Here is a 21147-nt window from a genome sequence, read left to right on the forward strand (position 1 = left end):
CCCCCTCTCCCCAGTTGTAGGGCTCCAGAAATGCTGCCTCCTCCAGGGACCAGCTAAAAGGGTCCCCTCTGCTTCTTCCAGTGCCCCCAACGGGAAGGTGAGCCACACGGGAAGGTGAGGAAGGTGAGAAATGCCCTTTCAAGGTGAACCTCATGACCCTCTGGAGAGGAATGTTTGCCTGGCAAGCATTTCTTGCTATGGGGAGCCCCCTCCCCCATTCCCTGGTAACCTTGTTCATTCAAGGGGGGCACCTGGCCCAAAGCTGATCAATCAGAGCATCCATCCAGACCTGTGAGCAGTGACTGGTTCGGGGGAAGCCAGTTAGAGTCTGTTCCAGGAGTTTTGGTAGAACCAGATGAAAGGTTCTCTCCCCTTTCCTCCAGGATGTTTAGCTGTGAGGGCCCTGGACACCTGGTGCTTCTGGAAAGATCTTGGATGAGAATGTAAGAAGCTAGTAGGAAGTCAGTAGAAAGAACGCAAAAGGAGAGTGCTGATGGCATCCTGTCAGTGCTGGCTCCAGCCATGTCTGATGTAGGTCTACTTTGGACCCTTTCTTTACATAATCTAGTACCTTTATTGCCCAAGCTAGTTGCATTGTCATTTGCGATCAAAACAGCCCTGACCAAAATGACACCAAAATCACAGGCAACAACAGAAAAAAAATAGACAAATTAGAATTTATCACAATTAAAAACTTTTGTCCACCAAAGGACACTATCAACAGAATGAAAAGACAACCCACAGAATGGGAGTTGGGGGTTGCATATATCTGATAAGGGGTTAACATTCAGAATATATAAAGAGCTGCTACAATTCAACAACAATAAACAGGACTCAATTCAAATGCTGGCAAATGACCTGAATGGACATTTCTCCAAAGAAAATATCCAAATGGCCAATAAGCACATGGAAAGATGATCAAAGTCGCTAATCATTAGGAAAATGCAAATCAAAACCACAATGAGCCCTGGCTGGTATGCTAAATGGTTAGAGCACTGGACTCCGCACTGAAGGGTTGGGGGTTCGATTCCTGGTCAAGGGCATGTACCTAGGTTGCAGGTTCCATCCCTGGCCCTGGTTGGGGCACATGCGGGAGACAACCAATGTGTCTCTCTCACATCAATGTTTCTCTCCCACCCCCTCCCACCCCATCTCCCTCACTCCCTCCTTCCCTTTCTTCTATTCTCACTAAAAAAAAAAAAAAAAAAAAATCAATGATAAAAATATCCTTGGGTAAGGATAGCAACAACAACAAAAACACAATGAACGACCACTTCACATTCATTAGGATGGCTATTATTTATGAAACTAGGAAATAGCAAGTATTGGAGAGGATGTGGAAAAATTGGAACCCTGTCCACTGCTGGTGGGAATGTAAAATGGTGCAGCTGCTGTGAAAAACAGCTGGAAGTTCCTCAGAAAAAGAAAAACAGAGTTACCATAAGGTCCAGCGATTTCACTTCCAGGTGAAAAGAATTCAAAGCAGTGGCTCAAACAAGTATTTATACACCAGTGTCCACAGCGGCATTATTCACAGTAGCCAAAAGGTAGAAACAACCGAACTATCCACCAACAGAAGAATGGATCAACAAGCTGGTATATCCACCCATAAACAGAATATTATTCAGCCTTGAAAAGCAAGGGAATCCCGGTACATGCTACAACGTGGATGAACCTTGAAAACACTATGCAAGTGAAATAAGCCAGGTGCAAAAGGACAAATACTGTAGGATTCCACTTGCGTGAGGTACCCAGAAGAGTCAAATTCATGACACAGAGAGAAGAATAGTGGTTACCTGGGGCTGAGGGAGGGAGTGGTTTAATGGGTACAGTGTTTCAGTTTGGGAAGATAAAGTTCTGAAGATGGATAATGGTGATGGTTGCACAACACTGTGAATGTGCTTAATGTCACTGAATCACACATTCAAAAGGACTAAATGGTAAACGTCATGTGTGCCATAAAAATATACATAATTTGTCTTTGCCCCTGGTTCCTGACACAGAGCTCCTAAACCCCTTGGAATTTCCTGAGTGATAGGAGCATCTCTTGTTCTAATGAGTTGACTCTTGGCAGGCCCCTAGGGAACTTCAGGATGGTGGCTGGTCGCCAAAGCCTTGATTTGGTCTTGGCACTGTCAGCCCCATCCCCTCATCTCCAGGGATGGAAGAGGGGCTGGAGATGGAGTTCAATCACCAATGGCCAGTGATCGAATCAATCATGCCCACGTGATAACGAAGCCCCCTCATAACCCTAACCAACAGGGTTCAGAGAGCTTCTGGGTGGGTGGAGCATGGGAATGCCGGGAGGTGGTGTGGCCGAGAGGGCACGGAAGCTCCGCTCTGCACCCCTTCGCCCGTCCCTTGCTCTGTGCATCTCTTCCATTTTACTGTTCCTGAGTTATTATCCCTTATAATACTCCGGTAATAGTAAATAAAGCGCTCTCCTGAGTCCTGTGAGCTGCTTTAGCAAATCATTGAACCGGAGGAGGGGTTGGGGGCAGCTCCCAATATGTAGCTGGTCAGTCAGAAGTATGGGAGGCCCAGAACTTGCAACTGGCGTCTTGACTAGGGAGGGTCTGGTGGGACTGGGCCTTACCTGGAGGGGCTGTGCTAACTCGCAGAGCTGGTGTCAGAACTGGTTGGTGTTAAGGAGGAGAAAACCCTACACGTTTGGTATCCGAAGAGCTGTGAGTAAAAATGTACATTTTACCACCAAAAAATAATGAAAATGTAAAATCTATGTTATACTGTATATATTTTACTACAATAAAAAAAAATCATATAAACAAAACCAGCCCCGACCATTAGATCTGTGTGCCAGGAGACAATTCTCCATGGGTCTCTCAGGTTTCTGCATGGCTTGTGAGCAGAGACAGACTGCCCTTGTTCCAGACCATTTTTTCAGGATGCTTGCATAGCAAACAGCCTTGGAGGACAGTGATAGTGTCTATCTCTGGAGAAAAAGGCCAGTTTGTTGACTGTCTAGTCCAGTGATGGCGAACCTTCTGAGCTCGGCGTGTCAGCATTTTGAAAAACCCTAACTTAGCTCTGGTGCCGTGTCACATATAGAAATTTTTTGATATTTGCAACCATAGTAAAACAAAGACTTACATCTTTGATATTTATTTTATATATTTAAATGCCACTTAACAAAGAAAAATCAACCAAAAAAATTAGTGTCATAGGTCTAGTCTGACAAAGATGATGTCTCTGGGGCAAAGGTCAGGCAGGATTACTGCCCGTCATAAAATACCCGCGCTGCCCAATGTCCAGCTTACTTTCTTGTGATGCAGCTCCCTGCACATGCAGGTATTATTTGGCTTCCTCTGCACTGCCTTGTGGGACTTGGGGCTTGAGGAACCCGGGCTAACGTTTATACTCTCCCTGTTCCTATCACTGTGAAAAACAAAGTTCGTTGTCTCTAGCCAGGAGTCAGGTTTTCTGCCAGCACCCCTGACACTGTAGCTGGCTAACTTGTTAACCTGCAAGTGTGGTAAACTGCAGATCCCTCACAGTTCTCCACACTGCTTGCATCAGAATCTCAGGTGGGAGATACAGGGAACTTGTGTTGTTGACAATTCAGTATGATAGGCTTGTGAGAATCCTGCCCTAGAACTAAGCGTTGGAAGAGTTGGTTTCCCTAAGGAGCTGGCACTTTTCCTGCTCTTGGAGGCTGCTTCTCTCTTTATTTTTTAATATGTATTTTTTTAAATATCAGAGAGAGGAAGGGAGAGGGAGAGAAGGATAGAAACATCAATGATGAGAATCATTGATCGGCTGCCTTCTGCATGCCCCCTCCTGGGGACCATGCCTGCAACCTGGGCATGTGCCCTAACTGGGAATCAAACCATGACCTCTGGTTCATAGGATGACACTCAACCACTGAGCCACATGGCCTAGCTGCTTTTCCCTTTTTGCTTTAGCTGCTAGGAAGCTCAAAGTCAAATGTCTGTGCTCTCTTACCTTAGGATCAAAGTTAGTCTTAACCTTCTGAGTACCTTATATATTCATGCTACTGTTTTTTGTTTTTTTTTTAATTAGGACGTACTTCACCTACAATAAAATTCACCCTTTAAAGAGTATAATTCAGTGAGTTTGAGTATATTTACTAGACTGCAACTATCTAATTTTAGAACATTTTCATCACCACAAAAGAAATCCTATACCCATTAGCAGTTAGTCCTCATTCTTCTCTCCCTCCATCCTGTGGAAACTATGGTACTTACCTACTTTCTGTATTTGTGGATTTACCTATTGTGGATTTGCCATTTTACTTCTGGCTTATTTTGCTTAGCCTGATGTCTTCAAGATTCACCTATGTTGTAAGATGGATCAGAATTTCATTTTATGGCTGAAGAATATTCCATTGCATGGACAGGCCATATTTTGGTTACCTGTTCATCAGCTGGTGCATATCTGGGTTGTTTTCACCTTTTGGCTATTATGAATAACATTGCCATGAACGTTTGTGTATAAGCTTTTTCATGAATGTGTATTTTCAATTTTCTTGGTTATATAGCTAAGAATGGAACTGCTGGGTCATATAATAGCTCTATATTTAACTTTTTGAGGAACTGAGACACTTTTTCAAAGTGGCTGCACTATTTTCCATTCCCGCCAGCAGCGTGTAAGAGTTCCATTTTCTCCATAGCCCCCTCAACCCTTGTTTTCACCTGTCTTCTTCATTATAGCCATCCTCCTCGGTGTGAAGTGATATCATATTACAGTCTTGATTTGCATTTCCTTAATAGCTTCCTTTTTAAAATTGTCATTCCCATTTTCCCATTTTATTTTATGTATTTCTGATTTGAGGCCTGACATCTTGTTTGGACAAGTACCCCATGAAGTAGGAGAGGCATGGGTGTCAGGCAGTCCTGGTTTTGAATCCTCCCTCTGCTTCTATTAGCTGTAACCTTGAGCAAGTTATGTAACATGCTGGGTCTCAGTTTCCCTGCTTATTGACCATGGGTTACAGTATTAACATTTCATGACTGTTGGCTCCTATTGTAAAGGCTAGGGGGCCGGTGCACAAGATTCGTGCACATTAAAAGGGGATTAATTAGAGGAAACATTTTAATATTGCTATTTTCCCTTTCTCTATAATGGAAGTGTCAGAGATGAAAGAAAATTAGTAAAATGTATATGAAGATCTTCCTCCTGTCAGAGTCTGGGGCATGCCATGGGACCCAGAGTCAAGTCCCCGCCCACCCACATGCACCTCAAAATCGCACGAGACCCAGACTCAGCTGGCCCCACCCCCATTGGGCAAGATCCAGACCTGGCCGGCCCCACCCCCATCAAGCCTCGCTGGACAGGGGGTGCAACCTCAGGTACCCCGCCCCGGTCCAGGTGCCACACAGGCTCAGGTCCCTGCTGATCACTTCTTACGACTCGTTACGGGAACACCGCCTCTGCTGTGGGCACAGCCATCTTGTGATGGTGTGACGGAGGGAGGGCCAATTTGCATATTGCCTCTTTATTATACAGGAGGATAAATCTGTGTTAATGTCATGGTGGGGCCTGGCACAAAGTATGTGAACCTCACTGTGAATCTGGGAGTCTGGCTTGGTCTGGAGACAGGCTGTGAACTGTTTACATTTTACTGTATTATCTGCTTTATCCTTTTACAGCAGAGGCACTTCAGGGCGCCTCAAATATCAGCCTCTCTGTGCCTCTCTCTCCCCTTTGTGACATGAAAAATGAGACTCCGCACTGCAATGTCAAGTGTTGGTGAGTCCGCGGGGTTTATTCTAACATCTTACCAATTTTGTCTCTTGCCCCAACCATCAGACTAGCTGCTGCCTAAAGGCATGTCTCCGCCTCAGGTGAAGGGCTCTCAGGGGAGGAGGGAAAGGAGCTAAAATTTCCCAAGAACCTACAAGTAATGTTACGTGCCTTATCTTATTTTATCCACTCTCTGAGCTGGTTAGGTAGGTTCTGTTACCCCATTTTACAGGCTGGGACGCTGAGATTCCAAGAAGCTAAATAACTTGTCTGAGAAGCCACAGCCACAAATGCTGGCCCTGGGTCGAAGCCTAGCTCTGATTTCAACATGTGATTTCTTTTTTCCTGTGCGAAGTGTGCCTCCCACCCCCAACGGAAAGCACTCAGGGGACGTCAGGCTGACCTGAATAGCCGGTTCCCATTCCACTGGCATGACAGAGAAATGTCATCATCCTTCACTCTGTGCACAGATCTGCCTTGTAGATGTCACAGGTCAGCTCTTCCCTGGGGCCTCAGAACAACCCCCGCTCCACTCCAGCCGATGAAAACAAGCTCTGCACTGGGAGCCAGGATGCTACGCTCTGCCCCGACTCCTCCTGACTTAGCCCACCGAGCCCATCTGTTCTTTAAGCAGAGGACTGGTGGATCGACTAGCCCCTAGGTCTCTAGGCCCATGGTTGGCAAACTGCGGCTTGCGAGCCACATGCGGCTATTTGGCCCCTTGAGTGTGGCTCTTCCACAAAATACCGACTTCTGCGCATGGGCCACGAAGTTTCAATCGCACTGTACGTGCGCGCTCGCACGTGGTATTTTGTGGAAGAGCCACACTCAAGGGGCCAAAGAGCCACATGTGGCTCGCGAGCCGTGGTTTGCCGAGCCGCAGTTTGCCGACCACTGCCCTAGGCCATCTCTATAGACACGTAACTGCATCGTGCACAGGCCTGCCCTCCGATGGGGGCTGTTAATGACAGGGCAGGGGGACCAGGAGGATACTTCACATGCCCTGGCCAGGGCACTTGCCCTTCCTACACATGCCAACAATCAGAGGGAGAGTCAGAGCTGGGACAGCAGATCCCTAACCCAGACTGAAATATAAACTCATTTCAGAGACAAATGGGGAAATGGCCCCTAGACAGGAGGGGCTGGGGTGGCGTGTCACCGGGGAGGGCCCTGTAGACACAGCCTCTGCCACCATGGGCACCTGTCACCAGGCTCTGCCGACTCACCCCTCCTCTAGGGAGGGCAAATGGCCCGCCAGGTCCCACACTGAACAAGATGCTTTCACTTCTTTGAACCTCAGCCTCCTCAATTGCAAAATGGGGATAACAATGATCTTGGCTGCATCTGCTTTCAGGTGAAGCACTGAACACATAGTAGGTGCTCAACAAATGACAGCCATTGTTAATATCACTTAACCTTCTCTTTCAGCTCAATATTGACCAAGTGATTTATTTATTTGTTTTTATCATTCATTTGTCCATTCTGCCCCCGCCAGCACACGCCCACCAGGCAGGCCACAATAGTTTAAGAATAAAGTTTTTGGAGTTTGGTAGGAGTTAAAACCCCAGCACTGGTGGGGTAACTTTGGGAAAGCCATTTCCTCTCCCTGAGACTTCATTTCCTTGTCTGTAAAATGGGAATAATAAGAGCACCTCCAGCGGGTGCTGGGATGTTGACAGCCAATGGGACAATGAAGTGAGAGCAGCCAGCGCAGAGCCTTGAAGGGAAAAGCGGTGGCAGGTGGCTGCATAGAGGAGCGGGCAAGCCGCCAGCCCTGCGGACCAGGCCATGCTGGAGCGCCAGGCGGCTGGCCTCCAGGGACAGCCACAGGATGAGGCAAGGGCGGGAGGCAGGGGAGAAGAGTCAGTAGGCTCAGAGACAATTGCTAGGTTTCTGGACCATGGACCGATCCCTTTCTGGTAAACTAAGAAACAGCGAGGAAACACACAAAAAAAGACTTTTAACAAGTTTAGAGGAGAAAAGCCCACGCCAAACAGGGAGCCGTGGGCGGTGTGGAGTGACTGCACCCCACCGAGCCAGGGGAACATGCGCACTCACACACATTGCACACACGCGTGCACACACTCACAAGCTGCACATTCTCACTTGTGCATACACACCCAAGGGCTTTCCACACACATGCAGATGTGCCATCAGAGGCAGAGCGCTTTACAGTTTGCAAAGAGCCTTGTCATGAATCATCTCATATGATAACAGGGGGTGGAGAGACTGTCCTTGAATTGGCTGAGGACCTGGTCTAGAGACGGCAAGAGATGTGAATCCCAGAGACCCTAAGAGGCCAGGACTGTCCCGTAGGCTGTGCTGCCTCCCTTTTCCCCAGGGGTGGTGTCAGCGAGAGTTGAAAGGCAACAGAAACCCCAGAAAAGTTTACCCCTGCTCCCCCAGATACACTCGTTTACCCTGCCTTGTTTCTCTTTAACAGGTCATGCCTTGACTTAGGAACACACGTTCCCTGCCGGTCATGGGGTCAGCTTCAGGGTCTCTTGAAATGAGCTGGGATGGCACAGGCCAGAGCTTCCCAAGGACCTCCTCTGGGGACTTCCATCTGGTCACCTAATCATGGCAGCCCCTCCCCGACAGGCTCCTCCTCAAGGGACCCTCACCAGCACAGGACACTTAACAGTTTTCAAATACTTGGGGGGAGACCACTGTTATCCCTGTTTTACAGAGTAAGAAATTGAGGCCCAGAGAGGAAAAGTGTCCTATGTCATTCAGGACTCAAACCCCGGCTGAGGTGGTTGCCAATCCTGCCTCCACTACTCCACTCCCGCACCATGGCCCAGCCCGGGCCCCATATCTCCATCTCCTCTGCCCTCCACGCTGCATAGGCTGCAGGCTCCAGGCCCAATCAGGCCGGAGGGAGAGGGGCCCCCAAGTCTGCTCCTGCTCCTACTCCAGTCTGCGAGGAGCCACGATGGCTGCGAGCAGACTGTGTAGGGAGCTCTGAGAGGGTCGGGGCCCAGGGATCCTCACAGCATTGACCCAGGACACTCACCCAGGAGTTAGTGAGCTCCACGTTGGCCGGTGAAGGGTTGGAGCAAATTCTGACGCCCGGAGCAGCCCCTACTGCTAGCCAGTTTCTGCGCCACAAACTGTCACGTGCATGTCTCCCAGAAGTCCCAGAAGGCAGCCGATGAGGAAACTGAGATATCTGAAGGGGGAAGTAACTGGCCGCAGCATAGAGCTGGCAAGGTGCAGGCCTGGGACCCAACGCCCAGGAACATACCAGCTCAAGTCCCTAACACCAAGGCTGACTCAGCCCCTAACCATCTGCGAGCTGTCACCTCACCCTGAGCGTGCTCATCAACTCAGCCTTGAGGGCTGTGGGGAAGACTGAGTGAGGTGACATTTAAGGACCAGGGCTTGACACAGGGTAGGCGCTCATCAGGTGACCATTTTTCTCCTCCTCCTCTCCACCCCACCCCTCAGCCCTCTCCTGGCCTTTCTCAAGTCTGGAGAGAGCCCTGGTCCTACTCATTGCTGTCACAGGGAGCATTTAACCTGGTTTTCTCAGCAGTGCCTGGAAGGTCCATTAAGAGCGGCTGAGGCCCTGAGATGAATGGCTCTGTTGACTGCAGCTCTGACTCCACTGGTCCAGATGCCACCCTGTCTCCTTGGGGACTGAGGGTGGCTCTTCAGATTGAAGGTGACTTGGAAGAAAATCTGAGACCGGTCACCATCCCCTTCCCTAGCTTCAATCCATCCTTGAGCTTGGACTTGATGAGAAGGAAGCCAGGGTGGCCCTGCCTCGGGCTAATGGTGGACTGGATGGCCCCTCCCATTTGAAGATGAGTCCTCCTCCTTCTCTTTCTCCTCTTCTTCTTCTTCTTTTTTTATTTTTATGGGCACTTATTGGGCACCTTCTCTGTGTAGGTAATGTTTAAGGCATTTGAGAGCATAAAACAAAGAACTGCCCTTGTAGCACCTACATTCTAGCGTGGAGACCAGTTTATTTTAGTTGATGAGTAGTGATTAAGAACTATAGCAGCCCTAACCAGTTTGGCTCAGTGGATAGAGCGTCGGCCTGCGGACTGAAAGGTCCCAGGTTCGATTCTGGTCAAGGGCATGTACCTTGGTTGCAGGCACATCCCCAGTAGGGGGTGTACAGGAGGCAGCTGGTCGATGTTTCTCTCTCTCATCGATGTTCTAACTCTCTATCCCTCTCCCTTCCTCTCTGTAAAAAAAAAAAAATCAATAAAATATATTTATAAAAAAAAAAGAACTATAGCAAAACATAGGGAGGGTAAGCAGCAGAGAGCTGCAATTTCAGACAGGCCGTCTGGCACCGTGGGGATTTGCTGGGTCCTCTTCTCACACCACCTCCTGCCCAGCCTGGAGGAGCCCCCAGGCCCTGCGCCCCCTCTCTGTGTCAGGCCCTGTCTTGATTGATCTCAGCAGCAGGACAAGGGCCAAGGTGAGGGGCTCCCTACGCACAGGTTCAGCTCAGGACTGCCAGGGCTTCCTTTACAAGCTCAGAGAGGGAGTGCATTCTCCAGCCAGCCCCAATGTTCCACTGTAGAGAGAAGACCTTGGGCTCAGAGGGAGGCAGAGACATGTCTGGAACACACAGCAACGCAAAGGTGTCCTTGTTCCCCTTCCTGCCCTCTTCTCTGGCATGTCCACAAGGGTGGACGACGGGCTGAGCCTCACAGCAGAGTGCTGGCCTGTGATGGGGCTGTCTGTGCCCTCAGCCAGCTCCTGGTAAAGGTGTGTGAGGTGCTCCTCTCTTGGGCCCACTGGGGGTCCCAGCCTGCCCCAACCTTCCAGTTCTTATTCTCTAAGCCCCAAGAAAGCGAAAACTTCTTCCAAGCCCAAGTTCAGGAGACGAGTTTTGGCCAACTATGCCTCATGTTGCTGTGTGACCCCAGGCAGGTCCCATCCCTCTCTGGGCCTGGGTTCCCTCATCTGTCAAATGGAGGAAATGAAGGCGCCTACCTCTCAAGGCTTTCATGAAGAATGAGGAAGACACTGGAAAGAAGGCAGTTTGCAAAGCTTAGGTGCTACCCAGATGACAGGGCTTGTCATATGTTCAACAGCCTGGCTTACCCGAATCCCTCTTCATGCTGCGAGGCCCTGAGTCAGCCCCCAGAGCAAGCCCTTGGCCTTTGACAGGAAATAAGTGGAAATTCCACAGAACCAGTTCTTCAGAAAAGACAAAGCCACATCTGCTCCCAACCATCTGGCAGGCAGCTCAGGAAGGGCCCCTTCTCTGTCCTTGTGGTGAGAAGGTGAGGAGGGAGTGATGGGAAGGGGCAAGGCTGGGAGGCCTGGGGACTTGTGCCGGGAAGAGAAGGAGCAGGCCTGAGGGAACTGTGAGGGTCAGGCATCGCCCGCCTCAGGCCCTCAGACTGGAAAGGACGTAGTTCATAAATGTCAGGCATATGCATGTTTGTAAGGGGGGGGGGTGTCAGCTATGTGTGGGTCTGACCTGGAAGTTGCACATGTACTCACATGTGTTTGGAATAGCACCCATGTATGTTTTCCTGTGCCTGTGTCTCAGCATGTGATGTACACACATGCCTACTCCTGGGGAGCCCAGAAACCCAGTTCACAGGCCTTGTTTTCCCGGGGGGGGGGCAGTTTTTGTCACAATCCCAGTCTGGCTCAGATGCCACAGGCGATTTGTGGGGTTCCTGGTCACTGCAGGTTCTCAATTTTCCCCAGGAACAAAAGCACTTAGACAAGAGGGGGAGGAGGAAGGCTTAGGGATTAACTCGGGCTCTGCCAGGTCAGCCCTGGGTGTAGGCTTCTGGAGAGGGTGGTTGGGAGGGGGGTTGGTGTGTGCCCAAGGCCAAAGCCCTCCAGGGGTCCTCAGACCCTCCACAGCCATTCCTTCCTTCAGTCACAGCAGGAACCCCTCAGCCCCTGCACAACAGTCAAGCACCTCACAGTTTACACCCTGCACGTCCTGTTGCACCAGTATTACGCCAGGCTGACCTTAGACCCTGCCTCCAGAGCCCCCACCCCCAAGCAGCCACTGCCAGCTGGGGTTCAGGGTACCTCCTCCTGGCTCTGGGCTGGGCTCCCTGTACAGCACAGGCCACCTCATTGGGTGGGTCTCACCCCTTCCTGAACCTTGGTTTCCCCAGCTGCAGAGTGGAGCTATTCCTGCCCACGTGAGTCAAGGGCTGACAGGAATACCCCGCACACCTCTGGGCACCCGAGACCACTGCCCATTGGTCCTTTGCTGCTTCCAGAAGCCAGGAGGAAAACGCTACCCTCAGCCCTCTGTCCGGGGCAGCCTGGTCCTGGTCTGACAGAGCAGACTCGGTACCTCTGGGATTCAGGTCAGATCCTGAAGAGAGCTGCCACCACTTCAGCTTTGCAGGCAGCGTGCTCGGTGGTCCTGCAGACATGGGGAGGCTGGTCCCTCTCGCTGCACCTGTTTCCTTCTCTGCAACCTGGACATTTTGTAGTTCTGTCCAGAGTCTGGGGTCTGTTGCTTACCATTGCAAGAAAGCACAGAGGAGCCACAGAGACCTGGCAGAAGAGGAAAGAGGGTGTGCCCGCGGGTGCAATCCTGCACTGGGGCGTGCACAGCACACCCAGACCCTGACGCAGCTCCATACAGCCCACACAGGTCCACATGTGTGCATGTGCCCAGGCACCTGCCATCCCAGAAGCACATCGCTCCCATCATGCACACCTGCCCCGCACGGGTATGCACCTGCATGCAGCTCCGCATACACATGGCTCCTGAGCAGCTCAGCAGCAAGTTTCACACAAGGAACTTTCAGGACCAGGAAAGGGAGGGAGGGAAAGAACTGAGTCCTCGGCTGCCCAGGCTCTTTCTCGGCTCTCACCAAGGGGTTACTAAGAACACAGATGTTCAGTTTTTCCTCCTCAGCCATCCGGCACAAGCCCTAGCCAGAATGCTCAGAGGCCCCTGACCTGTCCAGCCAGCCACCAGCCCTGCTTGTCGCCAGCCTAAAATGAGGCTGTAGGCTAATTGATCACTGGATTTGGAAGCTCAAAGGACAGAATGTGGGAAAGTGGAGTTCTAACAGGGACAGGGCCATTCCCAGGCAGAGGGAACACAGCTGCCGCCCTGGAGCCCGCACCTCACTAGACTTTAGGTTCATTCACTTACTTAATCCACTGAGCTCTTCTGAGTGCTGGTGACTTAGTGGTGAAGAAGAGCACCCTTGTCTCAGACTCAGCTCAGGGTCCAGCCTCCTCAGGTCTTCGGGATGGGGTGGGGGGGCAGTCCCAGGCTTCTCTATCCCCCTCTGGATCTCTGGGGTGGATCCCAGGCACAGCCTGACCTAAGTCCTCACGTACAGACCGAAGTGTGAACTCTGCTCAGGATCACAGGCATCATCTGAGAGCATGTCAGGAATTCACGCTGAGGCCCCACCCACTGACTCAGACTTCAGGCACAGATGTGCACACTGACATTTGGGAAGCACTAATCTAGAACATTCCACACAGAGCTGGCCCCTCCTCCTGCCAGCCCTCCCTGGATGGCTAAGAGACATTCGGGTCATAACTGTACTGGCAAGAACACAGTGCCTATACTATCTTGTTTAATCCTCACATGCCCTTATAAGATAGGTCCCATCATTATTCCTGTATTACAGATGGGAACATGAGGCACACTGACTTGTGCCCAAGGTTCTTAGGGATAATAGTAGCAAAGCCAGAATTTGAACACAATGCTTTCAACCAATACACTGCCCCATTCAGCAGCAATAGCTCCATGTCTGGGTAGGGGTCAGTGTGGAGGGAGAGGCCATAAAGAAAAGTGGCCTGGCTGGTGCGGCTCAGTGGTTGAGTATCAACCTATGAACCAGGAGGTCACGGTTTGATTCCTGGTCAGAGCACATGCCTCGGTTTCAGCCTCGATCCCCAGTAGGGGGCGTGCAGGAGGCAGCTGATCAATGATTCTCTCCTGAATGATGTTTATATTTCTCCCTCCCTCTCCTTTCCTCTCTGGAATCAATAAAAATATTTTTAAAAAATAAGAAAAAGAAAAGTGAAAAATCAAAGGAGCCAGTGGGCCTTCTCATAACGATTAGGAAATACTAGGTTTTACTTATTGGTTGCTTTAGAATTTACAACTCTGCCCATAAAGGAGCTCAGACAATACTTCCGTACTACCAAAGAGCCTATTAGCCCAGTGGTTCTCAACCTTCCTAACGCCGCGACCCTTTCATACAGTTCCTCATGTTGTGGTGACCCCAACCATAAAATTACTTTCGTTGCTACTTCATCACTGTAATTTTGCTACTGTTATGAATCGTAATGTAAATATCTGATATGCAGGATGTATGTAGGCGACCCCTGTGAAAGGGTCGTTCGACCCCCAAAGGGGTCGTGACCCACAGGTTGAGAACAGCTGTATTAGACAAAGGACAGAAAAAAGCAGCAGCAGAAAGCTAGACTAAGATGGCAACTGATCTTCCTAGCAGCCAAAGTGAAAAGGAGGGAAGGGTGGGACTGGAGGTGGGGAGGCTGCTGTGAGGATTCCGGAACTCGGCCCAAATCACCCAACAGGGTGGAGACAAGGGGACCAGTGAAGGGATATTTGGGAGGCAGGTTCAGCGGGACTTGACAATTACACGGGGGGAGTTAAGAAGAAGGAGAAATGGAGGAAGACGCCCAGGATGCATCCAAAGCCGTCACTCTTGCCAGGTGGCTGGCTGAGGACAGAGAACACCCAGGTAAGGACTGAGCACCGTGCCTCACAGCAGTGCCCGGTGCATGCGTGCCACCTGCGCGGCTCTTTATTCAGGCCAACACCTGCTCAGGTGTGAGCCATTCCCACGGTCACCCTGCCTCACGCATTGGCCTCACTCTTCCTCCAACTTCTTGGGGGCTTCTGCTTACCACACCGGCCCTCTGACGCCATAGCTCCCTCCTTCAGTCACTAGCTCGGGGGCTGGGGCAGGGGTTGATGATCATGGGGAGATAATCATGGAGAGTTTCATGAATCCACAACCCTGCTGCCCGAGGGCCAGGGCAGGGCTGGCAGGAAAAATGCTGCAGGGCAAGGGGTGACACCCAGCAGTACCCACCCCGCCCAGTCTCTTACACTCTCAGCCAATCCTGGGTTCTTCCAGAGGACAGCACACCCCCCACCCCCACCCCCTGCCGCCAGTTCTCTTAGTTCTGAGATCAATTTCTCACACAAGAGCTGAGGCTGGGTGGGGAAGAGGGGAAGGGAGACGGGAGACATGCCTTATGCTGCATTTTCACATCTCTTCATCTGATCCTTCATTTGCTCATTCATTCCTCACTCGTTCAACCGTTCAACTGTTTACAGACTGGTCAAGGTCCAGGCATTCCACAATAGTGCTGATGTCCCAGTGACGGGAAAGAGAGGTCAGGGAGTTTCAGCGCTGTGTGTCGATTTTCCAGATGAGGAAAATGAGGTCTGGAGAGGGACCGTGACTTTTCCAGAGCCACACAGCTGAACGGGGACCGGCCATCAGCTGTCCACTCCCAGTCCATGCTGAGTTCCAGCCGGGCTGCACATAAGTGGTGCTGCTTCTGCTAACTCCTCAGTCCTTTATTCCTCTCCATGTTCCCTCCAGGAACCGGAGACCCTACCGTTCCCTTATCCTGAGGGGACGGATGACGATCTGGATCTGAACCTTTCCCTCTCCTGGGCCATCCTCGCCTGAGAACCACAAGTTGCCCCAAGCACCCCCACTGCCCGGATGGGGAGGGGCCTTTGTTACCCATCCCAGGGGGCATGTGGCCATTTCCCCAGGGAACTTCCCTCACCCCAGAGGAGCCGCAATGGCTGTGGCTGGCTATGGAGGGACCTTTCCTGGGGCTTGTCAAGTAATTTCGCAGAAGTGACCCCTAGTAAGTCTTCCCTGGTGGTTTAGAAGCTAGAAAGTGTCCAACTGCCAGAGCTGGGCCAGAATCCTCCGACATTTGAACTGGGATCAGAGACTGTTACAGCCAGAGCACAGAAAGTTAGAGTTCGGGCCATAAATTTCCAGAATGTTTGCGTTGAGATTATGGACTCTTCGGAGTAAGTCTGTTAGGATCATAAACAGTCATAGCTGGGGTTGTGGATTAAAGGCAGCCGGGGCCAGAAGTGACGCCACATCGCTCTGTCCCACGTCGCTGGAAGCTGAGAAGGGAGAGCCGGCCTTGTCACCTTGCCAGTCGGGGCTGGACCAGGCCTCCTGCTGCCCGGCAGAGTGCGTCCTGGAGACCTCCAGGAGCAGCACCCGGGGCCTCTGGGCCGAAGCACTGCCTGCCTGAGGACCTGGGGACAGTGGTCCGCCTCTGCCCTGGCCCCAGCCTCACCGCCAGCCCATCGGAGCACCCCGTCACCACAGTGGGTATATTTAGGCGTCCTCCCCAAATATGTTCCCACAGCTCCCAACACTGCCTTTTATGTCCCCGCATCCTCTGAGGCCTCGGGGCACCTTCTCTAAGCTGACCCGATAAAGTCACTGGGAACAAGGGCTCTTGCTCTGCCAACACAAATGTTTTCCCTCCCAAACCCTCAGCCTGAGGATTTTCCTGGCCCACGTTCGCCTGGAGCTCAGACCCACCTGCTCTAACTCTGACCTCGCAGCCTCCCTCCAGCTTCCAGAGTCTGCCTTGATTTTCCTCATTGTAGGCAGAGAGCACGCCTACCCCTGGCAGTCCACACACACACACACACACACACACACACACACACACACGGGCACAGGCAAACATTTTTCTGTTCCTCTGGTATTTGTCAGGAGAGAGAGGCCTCCATCCAAGCTCCATGGCTGCCTCTGCACTTGTTTTTTTTTTATTTTTTTAAATATATTTTTAATGATTTCAGAGGAAGGGAGAAGGTGAGAGACAGAAACATCAGTGATGAGAGAGAATCATTGATCAACTGCCCCCTGCACGCCCCACACTGGGGATTGAGCTTGTAACCCGGGCATGTGCCCTTGACCAGAATCGAGCCCAGGACCCTTCAGTCCACAGGCGGACGCTCTATCCACTGAGCCAAACTAGTTAGGGCCCCCTGCAGTTCTCCTCCGGCCTCTGTCCCATGCCCCATCCCAGGCCTTGCCAGAGACTTGGCACCTTCCCATTTCAGACTGCATCTTCTCAGAAGCCAGATAGTCACTGACAGTTCAACACTGATAGAGCCGGGGGACAGGAATGGCTACCCCAGGCAGACTTAAATGGGGGGAGGGGGAGGAGGCCTCTCAGATTCCCACCTGCCTGGCTTATGGGAAATCATTGGTTCTGTGGGCAGGAACCCACTCCTGTCAGGGTGGGGGGGCTCCATCATTATTATCATAGTTTTATTACCAGCTGTTAAGGGTTCTTAATGTGTTGGAGACGGTGCCAAGCACTTTATATCCAGAGACTCAGTTCTCACTATAACCCTACAAAGCAAATACTGTTAATTTCTCCATTTTATAAAGGAAGAAACTCAGGCACAGAGAGATTTTTACTCCAAGCCCTCCATGTACAGAGTGCTGGAGCTGAGATCTAAACCCAGCCTGGGTAACACAACTCCATCAGCTGCATCAGTGCTTCTCACCTCCATTACCTGGCTCAGCACACACACAGGGCTATGCCTGTGCCACACTCAGGACACACATCTCACAACACGACAGTCCCAGGCGGTCGCCGCTATGGGAACCCCCTCCCCTGTGGTCCTCTGGGGTCTGGCAACCTCTTCTTGCCCCACCCGTGGAGCAAAGGTGAGAACCTCATTGGTGGTCAGGGCTCCTCCCCAGAAGCCAGCTCCCCCGTCCCCACACTAGAAATAATCAAGACAGAGCCCACACTGTCCCCACACCACCATATCCCCCTCCGTCATACACAGCACCGATGGCCTTACACAGCTCCCGCTTTCTGCCACACAACGGTGCTGACACATGCACACAGCACAGCCACACGGCCACCTCCCTCCGCGGGTCTGGGTCCTGCCGTTGCTTGGAGGACAGGCAGGAGGTTTGTACTCTCCAGGTGCCGGAGGGCTCCCAGCACGGGACAAACCTGCTCGTTATCCAGTGAGTCAACTCACTGGATGGTAACTTCTCAGACCGATATATTTACTCCAAAAGAAATGCAGAAATGTTACAGAGGAATGCAAAGTCCACATGCATTTTGAAGAGTGAAAGACGAGACTCCAAATAAGCTTCCAGGGTGTGAGAATGCATGGGACTATTTGCACTTCCTCCACCCAGATCCGGGGTGAACTTTTACTCTCCCAAGCCCTTAGGGGTGCTGGGTGGAAAAGTCAGAACCATCCTGGGGTTGTGGTAACAGCTATATCAATGCTTCTCACCTCCATTACTGGGCTCAGCACGCCACACAGGGCTGTGGGTGTGCCACACACAGGACACACATCTCACAACACACACGTATGCACCAATGTGCCTTGGCGCCCGACATATATCATGGACACACATATGGAACCCCTGGGTTGCCTTGGCACAGTCACCCAAAGCTATAGATAAGTACCCCATACACTTCTTGCACGCTGACACACACCGCAATCCATGGTTATACTGGGCACACCACACACACCGCACACTAATCGCATACAACCCAGCACACAAGCACTGCCCACTCTAATCTCTTACATACTGCCCCCATCACACACACACACACACACACACACACACACACACACACACACACACTCATCCCCAGAATCCCACCGGGGCGCAACGGGAGCCTGGAGTGGACAGACCTACACTGCAGCCCCCTCCTCCCCCGCCACCCGCGCACCCGCACTCCTGCCGGAGTGCCCCTGGATCTCCGCCTCCGCACAGCCCGTCCTCACCTGGGCCGCTCAGCACAAGCAGGGGTTGAGCCAGGGACGCACTCACTCAGGCGCTGGGAAGCAAACCTGCAAACCCAGGGGCAGCACAGGCAGCGGCTGCAGCTCCGGTCCCAAGTGTCTGGTCTCGTGCGCCCCGCGTTCCGCTCCTCCAGCGCAAAGGGGCGGGGCAGGGGTGGGGCCAGACCTAGCTGGCCGGGCCAGGCTACCCGCCCCGGGGAAAACAGGCGTCAGGGAAAGGCGCTCTGGGCTAGGACCTGGGACTCCTGGATTCCCACCCAGGTCCCCTGGCGACTCCTACCCTTCTCTGGCCCCAGTTGCCCTCTTTGCATTGGGGACAGTGGCTTAAGGGGTGATTCCTCAGAACTGGCTCTGACATGGGATGGTGGGAGAGAGGGAGGGATAATACTGTTATTTCTTGAGCACCTACTATGTGCCAGGCACCTCATTTAACCACCATAGCAATTCCAGAGGAGTTCTTTTTTTAATATATTTTTATTGATTTCAGAGAGGGAAGGGAGAGGGAGAGAGATAGAAACATCAATGACGAGAGAGAATCATTGATCGGCTGCCTCCTGTACATCCCATACTGGGGATCGAGCTCACAACCCTGGCACGTGAACCTCCTGGTTTATAGGTTGATCCTCAACCACTGAGCCACGCTGGCTGGGCTCCAGAGGAGTTCTTAACTCCATTTTACAGGAGGGGAAACCGAGGCACAGAGAGCTGATGTGACTTGCCCAAGGTCACACAGCTAATAAATGGCAAACCTAAGATTTGAATCCAGGCAGTCTGACTCCAGAGCCTAAGCACCCCTACAGCGTGGGTTGGTGGCACTTTCCACACCGTACGTTGCTCCCTGGTCCTCATAACAACCCCGGGGCTTGGTGTTACAAATCCATTTTAGGTTAAAAAACTGAGGTTCAGGGAGATTATTTTACCCCAGGTCACCCAGGGGGACATCACACTACAGAGGGGATGGCGTGGGAGTGATGCTGGGGATGGTGTCAGGATAGTGTAATGGGACAGCACCTGGCCCGTAGTGGGTGCTCGTCAGGGCCAACATTCCTCCTGAAGGTCACCCCCCTTCCCTTTCTTCTTTTCTTTTATCTTCTAATATCTTCTATGGACAGTGGACACCAATTCCATCATCCCTGAAACCTTCCATGGCCTGTAGCCCTCAGACAAGCTGGGCCCTCCTCTCAGCAACCATTGCAGCTTTTATTCAACAGTATGGAGCCTTGCAGGGCAGCTCCGTTGGTGAGAGCGTCATCCCACCGTGCCAAGGTTGTAGGTTTGATCCCTGGTCAGGGCACATGCAAGAAGCAGCCATTTAATGAGTGGAACAACAAGTTTCCCCCTCTCCCCTTCTCTAAAGTCAATTAAAAACAAACAAACAGACAATTATTGAGTTCCTACTATGTGCCAGATTCTGTGCTAGGCGCTGAGGATGTATATGAACAAAACAGTCCAAATAGCACTGGCCTCATGGAGTTTATAATCTGGTGGGGAACACAGATGTCAAACAAAGCGTCACATACATTTATACATAATTATACACTGAGGTAAGTGTGAAAACGGAAAGTGGAGGGCTAGAGGAGCTATTACAATGGGAGGGCATCTAGTTTACATTGGGAGATCTGGGAAGGCTTCCCAGAGGAAGTGCCATTTAAGCTGAGACCAGAGTGAGAAGTTGGCCTCGGCAGGTGACAGTGAGGGGAAGAGTCCCAGGCAGAGGGAACTCTTCAGAGGGCTTGAGACAGGGAAGGGTTTGTCACGGTCCAGGTAATAAAGCACAGCCAAAGTGTGTGTGTGTGTGTGTGTGTGTGTGTGTGTGTGTGTGTGTGAGATGAGGGACAAGCCAGGAGGCATTGTTGGAGATGAGGCCGGAGGAGCAGCAGTGGCCAGCCCAGCAGGGCCTTGTGGCAATGGTCTGGAATTTGGCCTTTGTTTGAAGAGCTGTGGAAGTCACCGAAGTGTTTAGGGCAGCAGTGACACAATCAAATCCCATTTTAATAGAGCTTTCAGGCTGCTGGATGGAGAATGAGGGAAGAATGGGCGGGGCCAGGTGGCAGCAGGAGCCCACCGAGAAAGCTGTTCCATCTGGGAGGCAATGATGGTGACGGGCTCAGGGCGGGGGTGGAGGGTGGAATCTGAGGACAGACCCAGGGGTGTTTGGTGTCAGGGCTGTGGTTGTGGCCATCTCTCTCTGAAGAAGGGGCCTTGAGGCAAGGCCTTACCTGCCAGCCTCTTGTAGAAAGGTTTTTGCTTGTGACTCAGTGGACGTGGTGGCCCTTCCAAATCTTCCTCTCCACAAGCCTTAACTCCCCGACACCTCGATCTTAGCGTAGTGGATTCCATTTTCTACCTTATTTGCCAAGACAATTCACCCATCAAATGCTCACTGGCCCTTCCCTGGGCCAGGCAGACAAAGCTCAGGGGAGGGGGCTCTCTTCAGGTCCTGCCCAACTTCGCTCAGCGTCTGCCTCCCCAGGTTTCCAAGAAGTGGCTCTTCCTTCATCTGAAGGTGAAAGCCCCAACCCTACCCAGAGCTGCTGTTCTGCTTCTGCCAGGTCCCCACACCCTTGGGTACTCCACCTTCTCCTGGTTCCCTTCCCTGCAGGCCTGTTGTCAACAAAAGTTAATTGCCACCA

The 21147-nt window shown here is 51.7% G+C and overlaps 1 protein-coding gene across 6 annotated transcripts in view; it reads right to left on the bottom strand.

Moving 5' to 3' along the window:
* P2RY6 (pyrimidinergic receptor P2Y6) overlaps window positions 1-18624 on the bottom strand; it is a 34814-nt gene extending 16190 nt beyond the window's left edge. For 2 of the 6 annotated variants that reach the window (XM_059708520.1, XM_059708511.1), the window contains exon 1: window positions 18497-18624. The gene's annotated coding sequence lies outside the window, so the exon portion shown is untranslated. Of the gene's footprint in view, window positions 1-2596; window positions 2686-8740; window positions 9555-12019; window positions 12226-18496 lie in introns of those variants that run through there. The other 4 variants (XM_059708515.1, XM_059708519.1, XM_059708517.1 and 1 more) reach the window with 4 other exon arrangements.
* Between the last annotated feature and the right edge of the window lie 2523 nt (window positions 18625-21147).

The sequence above is a fragment of the Myotis daubentonii genome, chromosome 9, assembly GCF_963259705.1.
Source record: "Myotis daubentonii chromosome 9, mMyoDau2.1, whole genome shotgun sequence".
Lineage (NCBI taxonomy): Eukaryota > Metazoa > Chordata > Mammalia > Chiroptera > Vespertilionidae > Myotis > Myotis daubentonii.